This window comes from Amia ocellicauda, unplaced genomic scaffold (genome assembly GCF_036373705.1).
Source record: "Amia ocellicauda isolate fAmiCal2 unplaced genomic scaffold, fAmiCal2.hap1 HAP1_SCAFFOLD_153, whole genome shotgun sequence".
NCBI lineage: Eukaryota > Metazoa > Chordata > Actinopteri > Amiiformes > Amiidae > Amia > Amia ocellicauda.
Genome location: NW_027102716.1, coordinates 11,884 through 33,834, shown reverse-complemented (window position 1 = coordinate 33,834; position 21,951 = coordinate 11,884). Strand labels below are relative to the sequence as shown.

The window sequence follows — 21,951 nt, the reverse complement described above, 5'->3', positions numbered from 1 at the left end:
AGAGAGTATTAAGAGCTACGATGAAGTTACCCAGGAGACGTAAAAAGCTTGCAGCACCTGGTATTTCTAGGAGGTCTCCCATCCAAGTACTGACCAGGCCCTGCCCCGTTTAGCTTCCGAGATCTGACGAGATCGGGCGCGTTCAGGATGGTGTGGCCGCAAGCCGAAAGGCCTGGCTGCATGATGTCTCTTAAAGGTTGGCGGGTATTGACGGAACTTCCAGCAAAAAAAAAAAAGAAAAAAAGAAAAAAGAAAAATGGATGGAAAAATATCAGTGCAGCAAAGGGTGTTGACAATAGCTGGATACGTGTACAATACTTCAATTATATCTCCTCCAGACAGAGAGAGAGTATTTAGAGCTACGATAAAGTTACCCAGGAGACGTAAAAGCTTGCAGCACTAGGTATTTCCAGGAGGTCTCACTTTCATGTACAGACCAGGTCCTGCCCCGTTTAGCTTCCGAGATCTGACGAGATCGGGCGCGTTTAGGATGGTGTGGCCGCAAGCCGAGAGGCCTGGCTGCATGATGTCTCTTAAAGGTTGGCGGGTATTGACGGAACTTCCAGCAAAAAAAAAAAAAAAAAAGAAAAATGGATGGAAAAATATCAGTGCAGCAAATGGTGTTGACAGTAGCTGGGTACGTGTACAATACTTCAATTATATCTCCTCCAGACAGATAGAGAGTATTAAGAGCTACGATAAAGTTACCCAGGAGACGTAAAAGCTTGCAGCACCAGGTATTTCCAGGAGGTGTCACATTCATGTACTGACCAGGTCCTGCCCCGTTTAGCTTCCGAGATCTGACGATATCATGCGCGTTTAGGACGGTGTGGCCGAAAGCCGAGAGGCCCGGCTGCATGATGTCTCTTTAAGGCTGGCGGGTATTGACGGAACTTCCAGCAAAAAAAAAAAGAAAAAAGAAAAATGGAGGGAAAAATATCAGTGCAGCAAAGGGTTTTGAAAGTAGCCGGGTACGTGTACAATTCTTCAATAATATCTCCTACAGACTGAAAGAGAGTATTAAGAGCTATGATGAAGTTACCCAGGAGACGTAAAAAGCTTGCAGCACCTGGTATTTCCAGGAGGTCACCCATCCAAGTACTGACCAGGCCCTGCCCCGTTAGCTTCCGAGATCTGACGAGATCGGGCGCGTTCAGGACGGTGTGGCCGCAAGCCAAGAGGCCTGGCTGCATGATGTCTCTTAAAGGCTGGCGGGTATTGACGGAACTTCCAGCAAAAAAAAAAAAAAAAAAAAAAAGGAAAATGGAGGGAAAAATATCAGTGCAGCAAAGGCTGTTGAAAGTAGCCGGGTACGTGTACAATACTTCAATTATATCTCCTCCAGACAGATAGAGAGTATTAAGAGCTACGATGAAGTTTCCCAGGAGACGTAAAAAGCTTGTAGCACCTGGTATTTCCAGGAGGTCTCCCATCCAAGTACTGACCAGGCCCTGCCCCGTTTAGCTTCCGTGATCTGACGAGATCGGGCGTGTTCAGGACGGTACGGCCGGAAGCCAAGAGGCCTGGCTGCATGATGTCTCTTAAAGGCTGGCGGGTATTGACGGAACTTCCAGCAAAAAATAAAAAATAAATAAATAGAAAAATGGAGGGAAAAATATCAGTGCAGGACAGGGTGTTGAAAGTAGCCGGGTACGTGTACAATTCTTCAATTATATCTCCTGGAGACAGAAAGAGAGTATTAAGAGCTACGATGAAGTTACCCAGGAGACGTAAAAAGCTTGCAGCACCTGGTATTTCTAGGAGGTCTCCCATCCAAGTACTGACCAGGCCCTGCCCCGTTTAGCTTCCGAGATCTGACGAGATCGGGCGCGTTCAGGATGGTGTGGCCGCAAGCCGAAAGGCCTGGCTGCATGATGTCTCTTAAAGGTTGGCGGGTATTGACGGAACTTCCAGCAAAAAAAAAAAAGAAAAAAACAAAAAAGAAAAATGGATGGAAAAATATCAGTGCAGCAAAGGGTGTTGACAGTAGCTGGATACGTGTACAATACTTCAATTATATCTCCTCCAGACAGAGAGAGAGTATTAAAAGCTACGATAAAGTTACCCAGGAGACGAAAAAGCTTGCAGCACTAGGTATTTCCAGGAGGTCTCACTTTCATGTACTGACCAGGTCCTACCCCGTTTAGCTTCCGAGATCTGACGAGATCGGGCGCGTTCAGGATGGTGTGGCCGCAAGCCGAGATGCCTGGCTGCATGATGTCTCTTAAAGGCTGGCGGGTATTGACGGAACTGCCAGCAAAAAAAAAAAGAAAAAAGAAAAATGGAGGGAAAAATATCAGTGCAGCAAAGGGTGTTGAAAGTAGCCGGGTACGTGTACAATTCTTCAATTATATCTCCTGGAGACAGAAAGAGAGTATTAAGAGCTACGATGAAGTTACCCAGGAGTCGTAAAAAGCTTGCAGCACCTGGTATTTCTAGGAGGTCTCCCATGCAAGTACTGACCAGGCCCTGCCCCATATAGCTTCCGAGATCTGACGAGATCGGGGGCGTTCAGGATGGTGTGGCCGCAAGCCGAGATGCCTGGCTGCATAATGTCTCTTAAAGGCTGGCGGGTATTGACGGAACTGCCAGCAAAAAAAAAAAAAAAAAAATGGAAAATGGAGGGAAAAATATCAGTGCAGCAAAGGGTGTTGAAAGTAGCCGGGTACGTGTAGAATTCTTCAATAATATCTCCTCCAGACTGAAAGAGAGTATTTAGAGCTACGATAAAGTTACCCAGGAGACGAAATAACTTGCAGCACCTGATATCTCCAGGAGGTCACCCATCCAAGTACTGACGAGCCCTTGCCCCGTTTAGCTTCCGAGATCTGATGAGATTGGGCGCGTTCAGGACGGTGTGGCCGCAAGCCAAGAGGCCTGGCTGCATGATGTCTCTTAAAGGCTGACGGCTATTGACGGAACTTCCAGCAAAAAAAAAATGGATAAAGAAAAATGGAGGGAAAAATATCAGTGCAGCAATGGGTGTTGAAAGTAGCCGGGTACGTGTACAATACTTCAATTATATCTCCTCCAGACAGAAAGAGAGTATTAAGAGCTACGATGAACTCACCTAAAGGATTATTAGGAACACCATACTAATACTGTGTTTGACCCCCTTTCGCCTTCAGAACTGCTTTAATTCTACGTGGCATTGCTTCAACAAGGTGCTGAAAGCATTCTTTAGAAATGTTGGCCCATATTGATAGGATAGCATCTTGCAGTTGATGGAGATTTGTGGGATGCACATCCAGGGCACGAAGCTCCCGTTCCACCACATCCCAAAGATGCTCTATTGGGTTGAGATCTGGTGACTGTGGGGGCCAGTTTAGTACAGTGAACTCATTGTCATGTTCATGAAACCAATTTGAAATGATTCGACCTTTGTGACATGGTGCATTATCCTGCTGGAAGTAGCCATCAGAGGATGGGTACATGGTGGTCAAAAAGGGATGGACATGGTCAGAAACAATGCTCAGGTAGGCCGTAGCATTTAAACGATGCCCAATTGGCACTAAGGGGCCTAAAGTGTGCCAAGAAGACATCCCCCACACCATTACACCACCACCACCAGCCTGCACAGTGGTAACAAGACATGATGGATCCATGTTCTCATTCTGTTTACGCCAAATTCTGACTCTACCATCTGAATGTCTCACCTCTTTTTCCTATTTGTAGTGGAGATGAGTGGTACCCGGTGGGGTCTTCTGCTGTTGTAGCCCATCCGCCTCAAGGTTGTACGTGTTGTGGCTTCACAAATGCTTTGCTGCATACCTCGTTTGTAACGAGTGGTTATTTCAGTCAAAGTTGCTCTTCTATCAGCTTGAATCAGTCGGCCCATTCTCCTCTGACCTCTAGCATCAACAAGGCATTTTCGCCCACAGGACTGCCGCATACTGGATGTTTTTCCCTTTTCACACCATTCTTTGTAAACCCTAGAAATGGTTGTGCGTGAAAATCCCAGTAACTGAGCAGATTGTGAAATACTCAGACCGGCCCGTCTGGCACCAACAACCATGCCACGCTCAAAATTGCTTAAATCACCTTTCATTCCCATTCAGACATTCAGTTTGGAGTTCAGGAGATTGTCTTGACCAGGACCACACCCCTAAATGCATTGAAGCAACTGCCATGTGATTGGTTGATTAGATAATTGCATTAATGAGAAATTGAACAGGTGTTCCTAATAATCCTTTAGGTGAGTGTATATGTATGTATGTGTATGTATGTCCAATTGCTTTGACAATACAAATGAAATGAATTGAGAGAGAGAGAGAGAGAGAGAGAGAGAGAGAGAGAGAGAGAGAGGAATATGAGCTCCTAAAAAACATTTGTTTTTATACATAAGCGGATTTAATTTGTGATTTACAAATGAATATATAGCACTATAAACATACACAGAAGACATGGAATAGAAATTCAGAAGAAAAAGTATTCAAAAAATAATAATTTTAAGAGAAACACAAAAAGAAGAAAGCAGAGAGACAGTTCAGGAAGAAAAGTCAGAAAAGAAAAGCTGAAGACAAGAATTGGAGGTAAGAGACAAATAATTAAACAAAAAAATATGTATTAATAAAATAAATAAGCATTCTCAGTAGTTGACTCAGCCAATGAAAATGCAGAGCTCCGATTTGAATAGAGTGACAGTAGGAGAGAGCCCAACTGCCACTGAGACTGATAGAAATCTATCGAACAGCAGTCTGACTGCAGAGCTGCCTTTTGAAATCCGATACCCTGAAGACATTCGCTCTGCACAGGCTAAGAAGGACTACAAACAAGCTGTGATGAGAGCATCTCCTGAGACCCTCATCCTAGACTACACCGGTAAAGGAGAAAACAGGGTCAAGAACAATCTACTGTTCTACACCGCCTTTCACAAAACCCTGTGCCAGACATACCCCAATAACAACAAGAGGGGCATTAGCAGAGGCAGGCAGATCTCAGTGCTGGTAGAGAAAGACACAGACAGTGTGATGCTCACTTTTAATGTATACCACAACGGGACCATCATGGTGCAGGGCAGCGAGAGCAGCCTGGACCAATTAGCTCTCGGCTTCCACACCTCAAAGCAGCAGACTGAGGTAGAGAAACAAGAGCCAGAGCCGGCCACCCTGCAGTCTGCCCCCAGCCACACGGAGCCAGACAGTGCCCCATCTCCCACAGACTGCCCCCCTGTCTCCCCAAAACTCTCCAGCAACATTAAAACACTAAAGGAATGCCTATCAGTGCTGGAGCTGGAGTTTGCGGAGTTCAGGGAGCAGACCTTGAGCACCCTGGCCCAGACCTCCTTGTGTGATCAGCTCCGGGATGAGATGCACAGACTAAAGATGCAGCACAAGGCTGAGATCCATGAGCTGAGAGCAGCAGTGAGAGACCTGGAGGAGCAGAGCCAAACCCTGAGGACGGAGCTGCGCAGAGCAAGGGAGGAGCTGACCTGGACACCCCAGCACAGCTAGCTGAGGAGCCTGCAGAGCCAGCTGGAGGAGCTAAGAGAGGAGCTACACATCACTGGAGCACAGAGACTGCACTGCACTGACCCCACAACACCTCCAACCCCTGACACACCCACTGATCCACCCACACTCCCCACCACTCCTGACACACCCACTATCACCAGACCTGCCACTAATACACAACCCCCTGAAACGCCACTCCCCCAAAACACACCCGCTGCCCCCACCACTCCCGACGCAAACCCGGAGTGGCAGGTCAACGCAGAGGTGGTCATTCTGAGCGAATCCAATGGGAAGTTCCTGGTTGAGAGGCGCCTCTTCCCTAGGCGAAAAGTAAAAAAGCTTTGGTGCTCCACAGCACAGAGAGCCCTGGAGCTGCTCTCCAAGAGGAGGCTTTGCCAAGTCAAACACATCCTCATCCACACCGGCACTAACGACCTGAGTGCCCGCAGGGGCGATGTGGCCTCAGCCCTGAGACAGGTAGCAACGAAAGCCACAGAGGAATTCCCAACTGCCAAAATTTCCATCTCCACACTGCTGCCCCGCACAGACGTGCCCCTGCACATCATCCAGCAATTTATGGAATTTATATGCCACCCGCAGACTCCCCCTACTATAATGAGGAAGGCTTTCATGAGCTTCAAAACGAAATCTGCCACTTCCAGACCCTGGGCTCTGTACTGCTGTGTGGCGATCTCAATGCCAGGACTGGCAGAGAGATGGACTACATCAATACAGAGGGGAACACACACCTGTTCGGAGACTCCCCGCTGTGCCACACACACACCTCCACACTGACACAGCCACGACAGCGTGGTAAACAAGAGCAGGAAGCAGGTAGTGCGCCTATGTAAAAGCCTGGGTCTATATATCATCAATGGCAGGACCAGGGGGTACTCTCTGGGGAGATTCACATACTGCTCGGCTCTGGGCAGCAGTGTGGTGGACTACGCCATAACTGACCTGGACCCACAAGCCAACAATGCGTTTATAGTCAGACAACAATCTCCACTATCAGACCACAGCCAAATAACACTTTACCTAAAAAGATCAGCGCAGCCACAAGTCAGAGCCAAACTTCCCACAAAACTGGTCTCCCTGCCACCCAGTTAGAGATGGTCCGAGCCCAGCACAGAGAACTACACAAGAGCCCTGAATAGTGATGAGATTGAAAACATGTTAGACAGATATCAATCCTCACACTATCAAATAAACCAAAACGGAATAAACTCAGCCACCAAAACACTGAATGAAATATTTGAGAGACTGGCTTTAAAATCAAACATTAAAACAATTAAAAACCAAAATATGAAATCGTCTAAAAGAAAAAAAGAACAGTGGTGTGACCAGGAGTGTGAAACTTCTAGGAAACACCTGAGACATCTCTCCAACACTAAACACAGAGAGCCCGACAACCAGGAGGCTCGCCTCAGCTACTGCCAGGCCCTGCGGCACTACAAGCAACTCCTCAGTAAGAAAAAAGACCACTATATGGGCAGAATAAATACCCCAAAATCAAAAAATGAAATACCAATTCAAAATGGAGAAATCTGGAAAACACACTTTGAAAAACTTTACCAAAATGTTGAAAACAATCCAAAGCCAGAACAGGTTAAAATATTAAAAAACCTAAATAAATTGGAAGAAATCATTAAGAATAACCAAAATCCCTTAGATAACCCATTTACAATACAGGAACTAAAACATCAACTCAAAATCCTCAAACCCAGGAAAGCCAGCGGCCCCGACAGCATCAGCCCTGAGATGCTGAAGCACAGCAGCCCGCAGCTGCAGGAGGCTCTGCTCAAACTCTTTAACCTGGTGCTGAGAGCCGGGTGTTTCCCTGAGGTCGGGAATCAAGGATTGATCACCCCGATTTTTAAAAGTGGAGACAAATTAGACCCCAATAACTACTGGGGCAGCTGTGTGAGCAGTAACCTGGGGAAGGTGTTCTGCAGTATCATCAACGCCCAGATACTGGCCATCCTTACCAAGCACAGTGTCCTGAATAAGAGTCAGATTGGCTTCCTACCAAAACACAGCACAACCGATCATATTTACACTCTACACACCCTCATAAATAAATATACCCAAAACAATAAAGGAAAAATATTTGCCTGTTTTGTAGACTTTAGAAAGGCATTTGACTCAATCTGGCACAAGGGATTATTTTATAAACTTCTACAGAGTGGTGTAGGGGGTAAAGTTTATGACATCATTAAATCAATGTATTCTGAAAACAAATGCGGAGTTCAAATTGGCAACTCAAGAACAGAGTTCTTCACTCAGGGGCGGGGAGTGAGACAGGGCTGCAGTCTGAGTCCAACACTGTTCAACATCTACATCATCGAGTTGGCCACAGTGTTGGAGCAGTCTGACGCCCGCAGCCTAACTCTCCATGACACAGAGATCAAGTTCCTGCTCTATGCAGACGACCTGGTGCTGCTGTCGCCCACAGAGCAGGGGCTTCAGCAGAACCTGGCACTGCTAGAGCAGTACTGTCAGAAATGGGCCCTGGCAGTCAATCTGGACAAGACCAGAGTTATGGTTTTCCAGAAAAAAGCCCCATCTCAGGGAAACAGGTACCGCTTCACTCTGGGCAGCACTGGATTAGAGCACTGCACCAGATACAACTACCTTGGCCTGACCATCAGTGCGTCAGGGAGCTTCAGCCTGGCTATAAACGCATTAAAAGACAAGGCACGCCGGGCATTTTATGCCATAAAGACACAATTTGGGAAAACAACAATACCAATAACTATTTGGATTAAAATATTAAACTCCATCATCCAACCAATCCTGCTATATGGGAGCGAAGTGTGGGGTCCCCTCATGAACCTCAATAACAACAATTGGGACAAAAGCCCCATGGAAATATTCCACCTAGAATTTAATAAAAACATCTTACACGTACACAGAAACGCCCCCACGGCTCTGAGGCTCACAGAGCCCGAACACACAATGACCAAAACAACAACAATTGGGAAAATTGACATGTACCTGAAAAGCAAATACACAAAAGATTAGAGACACGAATTAGAATTACAAAACAAATTGGAATGCTACCGGGCCCTGAATAGAAACATTACATTGGCTGAATACTTAAAAATCCAAAATATAAAAGAGAGACAAAATCTAACTAAATACAGGCTCAGTGACCACAGCCTCGCCATTGAAAAAGGCCGCTACAGAAAATTCTGGGTTGCCAGAGAAGAGCGGCTGTGCAGCCAGTGTGACCTAGGGGAGGTCGAAACACAGGCGCATTTCCTGCTGTCCTGCCCTAAATACACAAAAATCAGGGAGACATACTTTAAAATATTAAAAATGCATATCCCTGAGTTCAGCATGATCCCCGATTGCTGCAAACTCCCCGTCCTGCTGGGAGAGGAGGAGCGCACTGCCTTCTTAGCAGCGCAATATGTATCCACCTGCCACAGCCTGCGAGACAGTGTGTAGACACCAGCCTGTGGCACTCCATTTGCAAAACAAAATAAAAACAGTGATTTTTCTGATGTCATGACACAAATTTTGATACAAACAACAAATATGGTTTATATCCTACTTAATTTTATTTCAATGTGTACTATATTTGTTCCACTGAATCTTGTATTGCAATGTTTTGTCTTGATTGATAGAACATTTGTATCTGCTTTGGCAATATTGTGATAGATCATGCCAATAAAGCACCTTTGAATTGAATTGAAATGAATTGACAGACAGACAGAAACACGCACACACACACACACACACACACACACACAGAGCCAGCCAGCCAGACAGCCAGCCAGCTCAGCCATGACATCACGAGCCTCTCTCAGCTGACTGCTATGACATCACAGAGCACGTACATTCCGTTGCTTGCCGTCTGTCAACCACTCAGTCACTGCCAGCCAGACTGGCTGGCTGGCTGGATGGGGGGGCTGCTTGCTGCTGCTGCGTATCTTAGCAAGCTAATTTGCCTGACCGGCCTTCCTACTCCTATGCCCAAATGCCCACCTAAGCCCGATCTGCTGTTCACCTGGATCACAGCTCCGCCCCAACAAGGCAGATCCTCCCAAAAATGGTACAAACTGATCCACGTTCCCCTCCACGGAAAGCTTTAGCCCAAAATAAGGGACACATTCTGTAACAACATAACGAATGCCCACCCAACCTGTGACAAAACTGAGAAAAAAGAAAAACGCTCAGTCCTCCTGGTGGAGGGACACACAGCCACCCTGGCTGCCCAATATGTCAGCGCCTACAACAGCCTGAGGGACACAGTGACACACGAGCACCGGCTGTAAATATAATGTAAATACTTGTTTGTAATGCATGTCATTGTATTTCAAAAAGGAATCTGGAAATAGTAAACCTATTTTCTTTATTTGAATGTATTAAAGATCACATTTTATTACATTTTCTTTTTCTGTACTTCATTACATTATATTGAGATTCATAATTCTATTATTTATTTTCCGTATGTATGTATGTATGTATTATTGTATGGAAGGAAAGTTAGAATTGATTTTCTTAAACCTGTTTTTCTCTCTTGTATACTTAAGAAAGATAAGGTCAAGCTAGAAGGTCAGGAGGCCATAAGGTAGTTTGATTTCTGTTTGTTATTTACGATGAGAACCTTGGAGACAATGTCAAACGGTATGACCTACGTGCCTGTTCCTTAAAACCATGTGTAGATCTATGAACTCTGTTCTATAATGAAATATGTTCTGCTTAGTTAGCCTTTAAGATAACATAGTAATGATTTTCTAGCATGTATGTATGTATGTATGTATGTCCAATTGCTTTGACAATACAAATGAATTGAATTGAGAGGGAGAGAGAGAGAGAGAGAGAGAGAGAGAGAGAGAGAGAGAGAGACAGACAGACAGACAGACAGACAGACTGACAAACACAAACAGACACACACACACACACACACACACACACACACACACAGCCAGCCAGCCAGCCAGCCAGCCAGCTCAGCGATGACATCACAAGCCTCTCTCAGCTGACTGCTATGACATCACAGAGCATGAACATTCCGTTGCTTGCCGTCTGTCAACCACTCAGTCACTGCCAGCCAGACTGGCTGGCTGGCTGGATGGGGGGGCTGCTTGCTGCTGCTGTGTACCTTAGCAAGCTTATTTGCTTGACCGGCCTTCCTACTCCTCTGCCCACATGCCCACCTATGCCCGATCTGCTGTTCACCTGGATCACAGCTCCGCCCCAACAAGGCAGATCCTCCCAAAAATGGTACAAACTGATCCACGTTCCCCTCCACAGAAAGCTTTAGCCCAAAATAAGGGACACATTCTGCCCAATATGTCAGCGCCAACCACAGCCTGAGGGACACAGTGACACACGAGCACCGGCTGTAAATATAATGTAAATACTCGTTTGTAATGCATGTCATTGTATTTCAAAAAAGGAATCTGGAAATGGTATACCTATTTTCTTTATTTGTATGTATTAAAGATCACATTTTATTACATTTTCTTTTTCTGTACTTCATTACATCTTATTGTGATTCATAATTCTATTATTTATTTTCCGTGTATATGTATGTATGTATGTAATGTGACAAACCAAGGGGCAGGGTCATACATGGCAGATATGTCAGGCCAGGTCTGCTGCAAGGTGTGTACTCTAGGGTAGAATACCGACCCTAGGCAACTACACTCCCCAGAAACCCTCAGGCAGCCATTCTAGCACCTAATGTGGTCACTTGGTGTTACTTCCTCAATTATTCACCAGGTATATAAGGCGGGCCTGAGAGAGAGAGAAGTGAGAGACAATAGGGTGAGTTATCTGGAAAACAGAGGTAGCTCATAAGGAGAAAGCCAAGACTTATTTATTCCAGACTTTGTTTAAAATAGAATGATTATGTAAGATTAGTTACAACTCCAGTGTGAGTTAGGTTTTGTTTTCAGATTTGTTTTGTTTGAAGTAAACATACAGGCACAGCCCTGTATTTGCAACCTCCTCCCTGGGTCATGACTGGTTTTTACTCCTAAGAAGATCACAGAGAAGGCCCACACATGTGTACAGCCAAGGCGTTTTGTCACATTTGGTGTAGAATGCGGGCAGCACCTCATGAAACCCAGACTGGCTGAGTGAATTTTTTTATCCAAAAAAAAAAAAACTACAGGCTGTAATAGCCCAACAGGAAGCGACCAGGGTGCAGCAGGTGGCTCACCAGGATGCTATGCGGATGCATCAGGAAGCACTGCAGGTCCAGCATGATACAAATAAAATGTTTAGAGAAGAGCAGGAAAAGGTGACTAAAGAGCTGAAAGAGAGTGTTGAAGCACTTGCAACCAGGATTGGGCCACAGGGGGCTGCAACCCATTCCACTCCCCGCACCAATCACTTTCTGCAGAAAATGACAAAACAGGACGATGTTGAGGCCTTCCTTATGACCTTTGAGAGGACAGCGGAGAGAGGGATGGCCAAAAGATTCCTGGGCAGGGCTTGTGGCACCTTATCTGGCAGGGGATGCACAGAAAGCGTACTTTGATCTGGAGCTGAAGGACGCCCAGGACTATGATAAATTGAAAGCGGAGATAATGACCCGATTGGGCGTGACCACCGCAGTGAGGGCACATCGGTTTCAGCAGTGGGCCTACCAACCAGGACAACCAATCCGAACGCAGATGTTTGATCTGATCCATCTGGCCAGGAAATGGCTACAGCCAGAGGTCCATTCATCAGCCGAGGTGGTGGAGGCCATAGTCCTTGACAACTACCAACGCTGTTTGCCCAAGGATGTTCGACGCTGGGTTGGCCAGAATGAGGTGCTGTCCGCTGACACCTTGGTGGCCATTGTAGAGCGGTTCTATACAGCCGGAGCAGCAGAGCATGTACCGGAGGTTAAAAACTCGTTCCCCAGGCCATGACGAACCAGCGGACCGGGTAAGATGGTTCCAAAGTACTCTGGGAAACATGACGCGCTGGGTTGGAAGAAAAGAGCAAGACTGGGGGGGGCAAAGGTGGGGCCTAAAGCCGAGACTAAGGGTTATAGGGGGTCACCATCACAACCAATTGTCTGCTACAATTGTGACAAAGTAGGACATATTGCGGCCCACTGCCCAGGTAGAGAGGAACCAATGCAATGTAATGTGTGTGATATGGGGAAAGAGAAACCGGTATTTTATGCCTGCCCTGTTGGGACGGATGTTTTCATAGGCGGAGTACCTAATCCAAAACACATGTGTACAGTGATAGTCGATGAGAAAGAAGTGGCTGCTCTACTCGACTCTGGCAGTATGGTTACACTGGTCACAGAAAAACTAGTAGCGACCAACAAGCTGGATAGACATCAGGAGCTCAGTATCACATGCACACATGGTGACACACGCCCCTATCCCACAGCCCTTGTAAACATACAGACAGAGGCCGGGAAACTAGATTACGAAGTCGGTGTGGTACCCAACATGCCATATGATGTGATACTGGGACGATATTTTCCTAATTTTGGAAAACTAGATAGAAAACATAGTAAATTGGAAATGCACACTGAAAACTGTAAGCCAGAAGTTGCCTCGATCCCACAACTAGAGCTAAAAGTAGACCTGGTTCCAGTTGAGTCGACAGTGAAGGTTTTGGTTGGGGAAAATTAAACTGAAAACATAGGGGTGGAATGTAGTGACGTAGATGACCCTATGGAGGGTGAGGAACCCAGCACTAGCAGGGTGGGTGAGAATCCATTCATAGAGACCCCTGAAGCTGACAATGTAGAAGTGTCAGTGTTAGAGGGACTCCCCACTGATTTTGGCAGCGCACAGGTGCGAGATCTCACTCTACACTATGCTAAAGAAAATGTGAAGGTAGTAAATGGGACCCCTATGACTACTGCAGACCCGCCAACAGCTTATCCTTATTTTATGGTAAAAAATGACCTATTGTACCGTGTAAATAAGATAGGGGTGGACATTGTGGAGCAATTGCTAGTTCCCACCCCATTCAGACGAACAGTTCTCAATCTGGCACATGGGCATATCCTGGGGGGACATCTGGGGATGGACAAAACCAAGGATAGACTCCTGAGGAGGTTTTACTGGCCAGGCGTACATGCAGACGTGACAGAACATTGTAGCTCATGTCCTGAATGTCAACTACATGCTCCTAAACCAGCCTTCAGAAGCCCACTGGTCCCTTTGCCCATCATAGAGACCCCCTTTGCTAGGATAGCTATGGATGTGGTGGGACCTCTCCCGAAATCAGCCAGAGGGCATCAGTATATACTGGTTATTTTGGATTATGCCACCAGGTACCCAGAAGCCATTCCACTGCGGACCATGGCTTCAAAAGGTATTGCAAAAGAGCTAATGTTGATGTGTAGTAGGGTGGGGATACCGAGGGAGATATTAACAGATCAGGGCACACCCTTTATGTCTAAGGTTATGACCGATCTGTGTAAATTGTTGCAGGTTAAGCAGTTGAGAACATCAGTCTACCACCCACAAACAGATGGGTTGGTTGAGAGATTTAATAGGACCCTGAAGTCCATGCTAAGAAAGGTAATCGATAAGGATGGGAAAAATTGGGAATTCATGCTGCCCTACTTGATGTCTGCCATTAGGGAAGTCCCACAGGCTTCCCTGGGCTTTTCGCCTTTTGAACTGTTATATGGGAGGCACCCCAGGGGGATATTAGACATAGCCCGTGAAACGTGGGAACACGAGTCCACTCCTTTCCGGAGTGTAGTCGAGCACATCAATGCTATGCAAGAGAGAATAGCCACAGTCACTCCCATTGTGAGAGAGCACCTAAGGCAGGCACAGGAACACCAACAATTCGCCTATAATCGTCAGGCTACACTGAGGGTGTTCCAGCCTGGTGATAGGGTGTTGGTGTTGGTTCCCACTGTAGAATGTAAATTTCTGGCTACGTGGATGGGACCTTATGAGATTATAGAGCGAATACGGGAAGTGAACTATAAGGTTCAGCAACCCGGCCGCCGACCCCCAGAACAAATATATCATGTCAACTTAATAAAAGCCTGGAAGGACAGGGAAGTGTTGATGTTGACTTACCCCCCTCAGCCACTAGGGACACCGAAGGTGAATATTGCAGCTGCCTTGTCACCTGACCAGTTGAAGGAGGTGAACGACTTGATAATACGTAATAGGGAAGTTTTCTCAGGCATACCGGGGCGTACCCATTTAGTCTCTCACAACATTGTGTCTCTCCCAGGAAAGAAGGTAAATATGAGGCCTTACAGGGTACCAGAAGCTCGCAGGAACACTATTAGAAATGAGGTTAAGGAAATGCTGGAGGCAGGGGTTATTGAAGAATCCCACAGTGAGTGGTCCAGCCCTATAGTCATGGTTTCCAAACCTGATGGCTCCTGGAGATTCTGTAATGATTTTAGAAAGGTTAATGAAATTTCAAAGTTTGATGCATACCCAATGCCCCGAGTAGATGAATTGTTAGAGAATATTGGGAATGCTCACTATATTTCAACTATTGACTTAGCCAAAGGCTACTGGCAGATTCCCTTGACCCCGGGTGCCAAAGAAAAAACAGCCTTTGCAACCCCAGATGGTCTGTTTCACTACACAGTGATGCCCTTTGGCCTGCATGGTGCTCCTGCCACCTTTCAAAGGTTGATGGACCACATACTTAGACCACACAGGACGTATGCGGCAGCATATTTAGATGATGTGGTCATTCACAGTCCAGATTGGGAATCACATTTGTCTCAGCTCCAAGCGGTATTGGATTCAATACATGCAGCAGGCCTGATGACTAATCCAACCAAATACAATTTGGGGTTGGAAGAGGCCAAATACTTGGGCTATAAAGTAGGGAGGGGTATGGTGAAACCCCAAATATCCAAGGTTGAAGCCATAAACTCTTGGCCTAGGCCTGTCAATAAAAAGCAGGTTAGGGCATTTTTAGGGTTAACTGGGTATTACCCGAGGTTTATTCCCAACTATGCTACCTTAGCGGCACCTCTGACTGATATGACTAAGGCTACAGAACCCAATATGGTTAGATGGGGTGATACAGCAAACCGGCTTTCCGGAGCCTACAGGAGGCGCTCTGCCGCAACCCCGTTTTAATGGTTCCAGACTTTCAGAAAGAATTTATAGTCCAGACAGACGCCTCTGAGGTGGGGATCGGAGTGGTTTTGTCCCAAAGAATGGGTGATCACGAACACCCGGTGTTGTTCCTTAGCAGAAAGTTGGAATCCAATGAAATAAATTATTTGGTAGTTGAAGAAGAATGTTTGGCAGTGAAGTGGGCTTTGGACAGTCTTCGATACTATTTGTTGGGCAGGCACTTCACCCTGATCACTGACCATGCCCCCCTCACTTGGATGCATCGTTCGAAAGACAGGAATGCCCGTGTGATGAGGTGGTTTTTGAGTCTCCAACATTTTCATTTCACCCTGCAGCACAGGCCAGGGAAGGCCATGGGGAATGTTGATGGGCTGTCCCGGGTGCATGCTTTTTTGCGGCTGTCGCTCGACCTATGGGGTCGCAGCTGGGGGGGAGGATGTGGGACAAACCAAGGGGCAGGGTCATACATGGCAGACATGTCAGGCCAGGTCTGCTGCAAGGTCTGCACTCTAGGGAAGAAAACCGACCCTAGACAACTACACTCCCCAGAAACCCTCAGGCAGCCTAATGTGGTCACTTGGTGCTACTTCCTCAATTATTCACCAAGTATATAAGGCGGAAAGATAGAGTCAAGCTAGAAGGTCAGGCCAGAAGCTAGTTTGATTTCTGTTTGTTATTTACGATGAGAACCTTGGAAACAATGTCAAACGGTATGACCTACGTGCCTGTTCCCTAAAACCATGTGTAGACCTATGGACTCTGTTCTATAATGATATATGTTCTGCTTAGTTAGCCTTTAAGATAACATAGTAATGACTTTCTAGCATGTATGCATGTATGTATGTCCAATTGCTTTGACAATACAAATGAATTGAATTGAGAGGGAGAGAGAGAGAGAGAGAGAGAGAGAGAGAGAGAGAGACAGACAGACTGAAAAACAGACAAACAGACACACACACACACACACAGACATACACACACACACACAGAGCCAGCCAGCCAGCCAGCTCAGCGATGACATCACGAGCCTCTCTCAGCTGACTGCTATGACATCACAGAGCACGTACATTCCGTTGCTTGCCGTCTGACAACCACTCAGTCACTGCCAGCCAGACTGGCTGGCTGGCTGGATGTGGGGGATGCTTGCTGCTGCTGCGTACCTTAGCAAGCTTATTTGCTTGACCGGCCTTCCAACTCCTCTGCCCACATGCCCACCTATGCCCGATCTACTGTTCACCTGGTCACAGCTCCGCCCCAACAAGGCAGATTCTCCCAAAAATGGTACAAACTGATCCACGTTCCCCTCCACGGAAAGCTTTAGCCCAAAATAAGGGACAAATTCTGTAACAACATAATGGATGCCCACCCAACCTGTGACAAAACTGAGAAAAAAGAAAAACGCCAGTCCTCCTGGGGGAGGGACACACAGCCACCCTGGCTGCCCAATATGTCAGCGCCTACCACAGCCTGAGGGACACAGTGACACACGAGCACCGGCTGTAAATATAATGTAAATACTTGTTTGTTATGCATGTCATTGTATTTCAAAAAAGGAATCTGGAAATAGTAAACCTATTTTCTTTATTTGTATGTATTAAAGATCACATTTTTTTACATTTTCATTTTCTGTACTTCATTACATCTTATTGTGATTCATAATTCTATTATTTATTTTCCGTGTAGATGTATGTATGTATGTATGTATGTATGTATGTATGTATATGTATGTATGTCCAATTGCTTTGACAATACAAATGAATTGAATTGAGAGGGAGAGAGAGAGAGAGAGAGAGAGAGAGAGAGAGAGAGAGAGAGGAATATGAGCTCCTAAAAAACATTTGTTTTTATACATAAGCGGATTTAATTTGTCATTTACAAATGAATATATAGCACTATAAACATACACAGAAGACATGGAATAGAAATTCAGAAGAAAAAGTATTCAAAAAATAATAATTTTAAGAGAAACACAAAAAGAAGAAAGCAGAGAGACAGTTCAGGAAGAAAAGTCAGAAAAGAAAAGCTGAAGACAAGAATTGGAGGTAAGACCTTTCACCTATAGAGACAAATAATTAAACAAAAAAATATGTATTAATAAAATAAATAAGCATTCTCAGTAGTTGACTCAGCCAATGAAAATGCAGAGCTCCAATTTGAATAGAGTGACAGTAGGAGAGAGCCCAACTGCCACTGAGACTGATACAAATCTATCGAACAGCAGTCTGACTGCAGAGCTGCCTTTTGAAATCCGATACCCTGAAGACATTCGCTCTGCACAGGCTAAGAAGGACTACAAACAAGCTGTGATGAGAGCATCTCCTGAGACCCTCATCCTAGACTACACCGGTAAAGGAGAAAACAGGGTCAAGAACAATCTACTGTTCTACACTCAGTACCCCACCGCCTTTCACAAAACCCTGTGCCAGACATACCCCAATAACAACAAGAGGGGCATTAGCAGAGGCAGGCAGATCTCAGTGCTGGTAGAGAAAGACACAGACAGTGTGATGCTCACTTTTAATGTATACCACAACGGGACCATCATGGTGCAGGACAGCGAGAGCAGCCTGGACCAATTATCTCTCGGCTTCCACACCTCAAAGCAGCAGACTGAGGTAGAGAAACACGAGCCAGAGCCGGCCACCCTGCAGTCTGCCCCCAGCCACACGGAGCCAGACAGTGCCCCATCTCCCACAGACTGCCCCCCTGTCTCCCCAAAACTCTCCAGCAACATTAAAACACTAAAGGAATGCCTATCAGTGCTGGAGCTGAAGTTTGCGGAGTTCAGGGACTAAAGATGCACCACAAGGCTGAGATCCATAAGCTGAGAGCAGCAGTGAGAGACCAGGAGGAGCAGAGCCAAACCCTGAGGACGGAGCTGCACAGAGCGAGGGAGGAGCTGACCAGGACACCCCAGCACAGCCAGCTGAGGAGCCTGCAGAGCCAGCTGGAGAAGCTAAGAGAGGAGCACAGAGACTGCACTGCACTGACCCCACAACACCTACAACCCCTGATGCACCCACTGACGCACCCACTGATCCACCCACACTCCCCACCACTCCTGACACCCCCACTATCACCAGACCTGCCACTAATACACAAACCCCTGAAACGCCACTCCCCTAAAACACACCCGCTGCCCCCACCACTCCCGACGCAAAACCCGGAGTGGCAGGTCAACACAGAGGTGGTCATTCTGAGCGACTCCAATGGGAAGTTCCTGGATGAGAGGCGCCTCTTCCCTGGGCGAAAAGTGAAAAAGCTTTGGTGCCCGACAGCACAGAGAGCCCTGGAGCTGCTCTCCAAGAGGAGGCTGTGCCAGGTCAAACACATCCTCATCCACACCGGCACTAACGACCTGAGTGCCCGCAGGGGCGATGTGGCCTCAGCCCTGAGACAGGTGGCAAAGAAAGCCACAGAGGAATTCCAAACTGCCAAAATCACCATCTCCACACTGCTGCCCCGCACAGACGTGCCCCTGCACATCATCCAGGCCATCAACGCAGAAGTATCCCGAAGATGTGCCCTCCTCCCCAACGTCCACCTGGCACACACTGAGACATCCAGCCACATCACCTGTATGACCACGTCCACCTCAACAAGACGGGTGTGAGGAAGGTCCGTTTTTAGTGTTTCTCTGAACACATCCAAGCTTACCTAGGCGCTACATATTATTTTCAATTACCCGTAATTCTGATCTGTATTTTGGCTTGTTAATAGAAGTTATTGAAGTTGGACTCCTAATTCAAAATAACCAATATGTATCTCAACGTAATTTACTGACAGACATCACTCTTTATCACTTTCACTTTTGAAGGAACTGCTTTGTATTCTGTGTATTGTTTTATTGTAGTGCTGCTTCCTTTCTTGGCCAGGTTTTACTTGCAAAAGTGATTTTATTCTCAATGTAAGCTCAAAGTCAAATAGTTTAAATAAGAAAACAATGTATTGAAATGAGAACATCATGAACCTGTGTAATTGTGCTGAAGGACAAGCACTGAAAGCAGAGAGAATTTTGTGTTTGGCATTGAATAGCCTTAAAGAAAACTATGCCGTTTTTGGAAACTTTCATATTTAAGTTGAATGTAGGCAAAAACATTCCAGTCACTCTGAAGAGAGAATACAGTTTACTGTTCGAATAAGTAGCCCCTGAATTGAAGATAAAAATCAAAAGTGCTGTTCGTAATTAGTTTACACTTTTACATCAGATGTCTTGTTTTTGCGTTCCAAATTGAGGAGTTGTGGCATATAATGTAAATGAAGTTACTTCACTAGTAGTGCGATTTCTACGTTGTGTATGTGTGTTTGTATATATGAAATCATACATTTTTTAAAGATTGTATTTGGAAAACAAATTCAGGTATAGCACGTGTCCCCCTTTTGAATGGGTTCTATATATAACATTTTAAAACGAATGGTTCTGTGTAGAACGCTATGTTTGGGGGTTCTTCATGTAACCCCTTTGAAGGGGTTCTACATAGAACCATAAAGGGATCCACCAGAGCGATTACTCGAGGAACCCTTTATGGTTCTGTGCAGAACAATTTCTTCTAAGAGTGTGGAGTGTCGCCACACAATTTCTCTCAGAGGGCTTTTGACCAATGGCAATCCAATCCTGAATGACGTCACCACTATCCTGTTGTACTTTATGGGAGAGATGTATTAAGTAGTTTATAATGAGAAGAATAACAATAATCACCTGTTTTTCATAGGTTTTGTATCCATGGTCTCCTTCATATTAGGAAAGGAAGTTGATCCATAGCCTACTCAGAGACAACTGAGAGTTGGTCTCTGAGCAGCAGCACAAAGGGGTCGAGTCTCTCAATGTCCGTGTGTTGGAGATATTCCACCATATTGGTCCCAGCCTTTAAAACAATGTTAAAGAAGATGTTAAAGATATTGTAGAAATATATTGCAGAAGAGCAGAACTACAATCACACTTTTTCAATGCTATTGCTGTTTTCAACCTCCCTGGTGAGGTACCAATGCGGGAAGTTTGAGAGAGTATTTCTAAAATGTGTATGATCCAATACACACAGTTATTTAAAAAGCTGACGTCTTGTACATGCTCACCAGAACCAAGCCTAATTAAATAACACATTTAATATTAAATAAGTACATGTGCAGTAGCCACTTGGACAATTACAGATCCCCAGGTCAAAACACAACAGAAAGACATGGAAGATCGTATTTTCAAATCACATCTGTGGCCCCCATAACTGTAATTTGGTATTAGTGGGTCAAAGGATTTATTTGGTTCAAGTGATAATAAGATCATATTTTGAAAACAAACACTACAGGATGTCATATTTAAAATGACTGTGAGTACCTTTCTTTAGTGACGGTTCTGAGGGGGGCAGGGATTAGTTGTGCTAATTGGAGCTGTGAAGTGTGCAGAGAAAATACAAATGTTTTCTTTTAATATGAAAACAAAGAACTTTTTTTTAACACCGACCTGGGATTGTGTTTCTTTCCAAGTTTCCTTATTGTTTCTGAGAAGAGACTGTTCACTTGCAAAGTGAACTGGACCCGTGTGACTCGCAGGTAAGGAGAGCCCGTGTTGAACTAAGATGGCTACAGTGAGTTTTCCTGGACAAAGCTCGGGCAAAGGATAGCGCAGAGTGCACCTGCACCTGAGATTGTGTTGAGAAGCTTTGTGATAAGAGCAGGTAAAGAGGGAAAAGAAACACAAGTATTTTCTTTGTTTGAAGAACACATTTTGTTTTAACTGAAACGGGACTACAACTTTTGAAAGGGAAATAGTTGCTAGTGCACTGTATTTTTATTGAGTTTATTAGAAGAAAAAAGCTTATATTTTGGACAGAACGAACTCGTTTGGCATGCAACTAGCAGCAAACGATGTGAAGCAAACAAAACAGTTAGCAAGTTAGCAAGTTAGCAAGTTACAGTCTGTCCTAGGTCCGGGGGTGCTTATGGTTGTTTATGGGTTCCCTTACCTTAGCCAGTGTCATGTACGGGTGTCCGTACCTTACTAGAGTGTTTGTTTTTATTATAATATATATATATATATATATATATATATATATATATATATATATATATATATATATAATATATAATAATGTAATATTTCAGATAAATCGTCACAGTGAGTGACACCAGCATTATTGGTTTTTTGAGAAATAAAAAAACAGAATGTAGAGAAGAAAATGTTGGAAGGAAGTTGGGAGAAAGACTGGTCTCCGAAGGAGCACCGGGACTGGTGGAAGCAACAACAACCAGATAAGACAGAGAAAGGAACTGTGATATTGTGTCAGGTTGGTGAGAATCAAGAAAAGAAAATAACAGAAATGGAAGATCATCATAAACAGTAATGTGAATTGAGAGAAGAAGTTGTGAAAAATACGATAGAATTAATAGAACTACAAGGCAAATTAGAAGGGCAAGAAAAGTGGTCAGAAAAGGTGAAGGTGTAGGTGCGCGATGTG

The 21,951-nt window shown here is 45.3% G+C and overlaps 3 non-coding genes and 5 pseudogenes across 3 annotated transcripts; all 8 read right to left on the bottom strand.

Moving 5' to 3' along the window:
• Positions 1-45: 45 nt before the first annotated feature.
• On the bottom strand, positions 46-164 carry LOC136723143 (5S ribosomal RNA). Its single transcript, XR_010806608.1, has one exon. It is a non-coding gene; the product is annotated as a 5S ribosomal RNA (ribosomal RNA).
• A 224-nt stretch (positions 165-388) lies between these two features.
• On the bottom strand, positions 389-507 carry LOC136723169 (uncharacterized; annotated as a pseudogene).
• A 550-nt stretch (positions 508-1,057) lies between these two features.
• LOC136723201 (5S ribosomal RNA) lies at positions 1,058-1,175 on the bottom strand. Its single transcript, XR_010806628.1, has one exon. It is a non-coding gene; the product is annotated as a 5S ribosomal RNA (ribosomal RNA).
• Positions 1,176-1,396: 221 nt separating this feature from the next.
• On the bottom strand, positions 1,397-1,515 carry LOC136723139 (uncharacterized; annotated as a pseudogene).
• Positions 1,516-1,736: 221 nt separating this feature from the next.
• On the bottom strand, positions 1,737-1,855 carry LOC136723130 (5S ribosomal RNA). Its single transcript, XR_010806607.1, has one exon. It is a non-coding gene; the product is annotated as a 5S ribosomal RNA (ribosomal RNA).
• Positions 1,856-2,079: 224 nt separating this feature from the next.
• LOC136723151 (uncharacterized) lies at positions 2,080-2,198 on the bottom strand (annotated as a pseudogene).
• Positions 2,199-2,414: 216 nt separating this feature from the next.
• LOC136723235 (uncharacterized) lies at positions 2,415-2,533 on the bottom strand (annotated as a pseudogene).
• A 217-nt stretch (positions 2,534-2,750) lies between these two features.
• Positions 2,751-2,869, bottom strand: LOC136723162 (uncharacterized; annotated as a pseudogene).
• Positions 2,870-21,951: the final 19,082 nt, after the last annotated feature.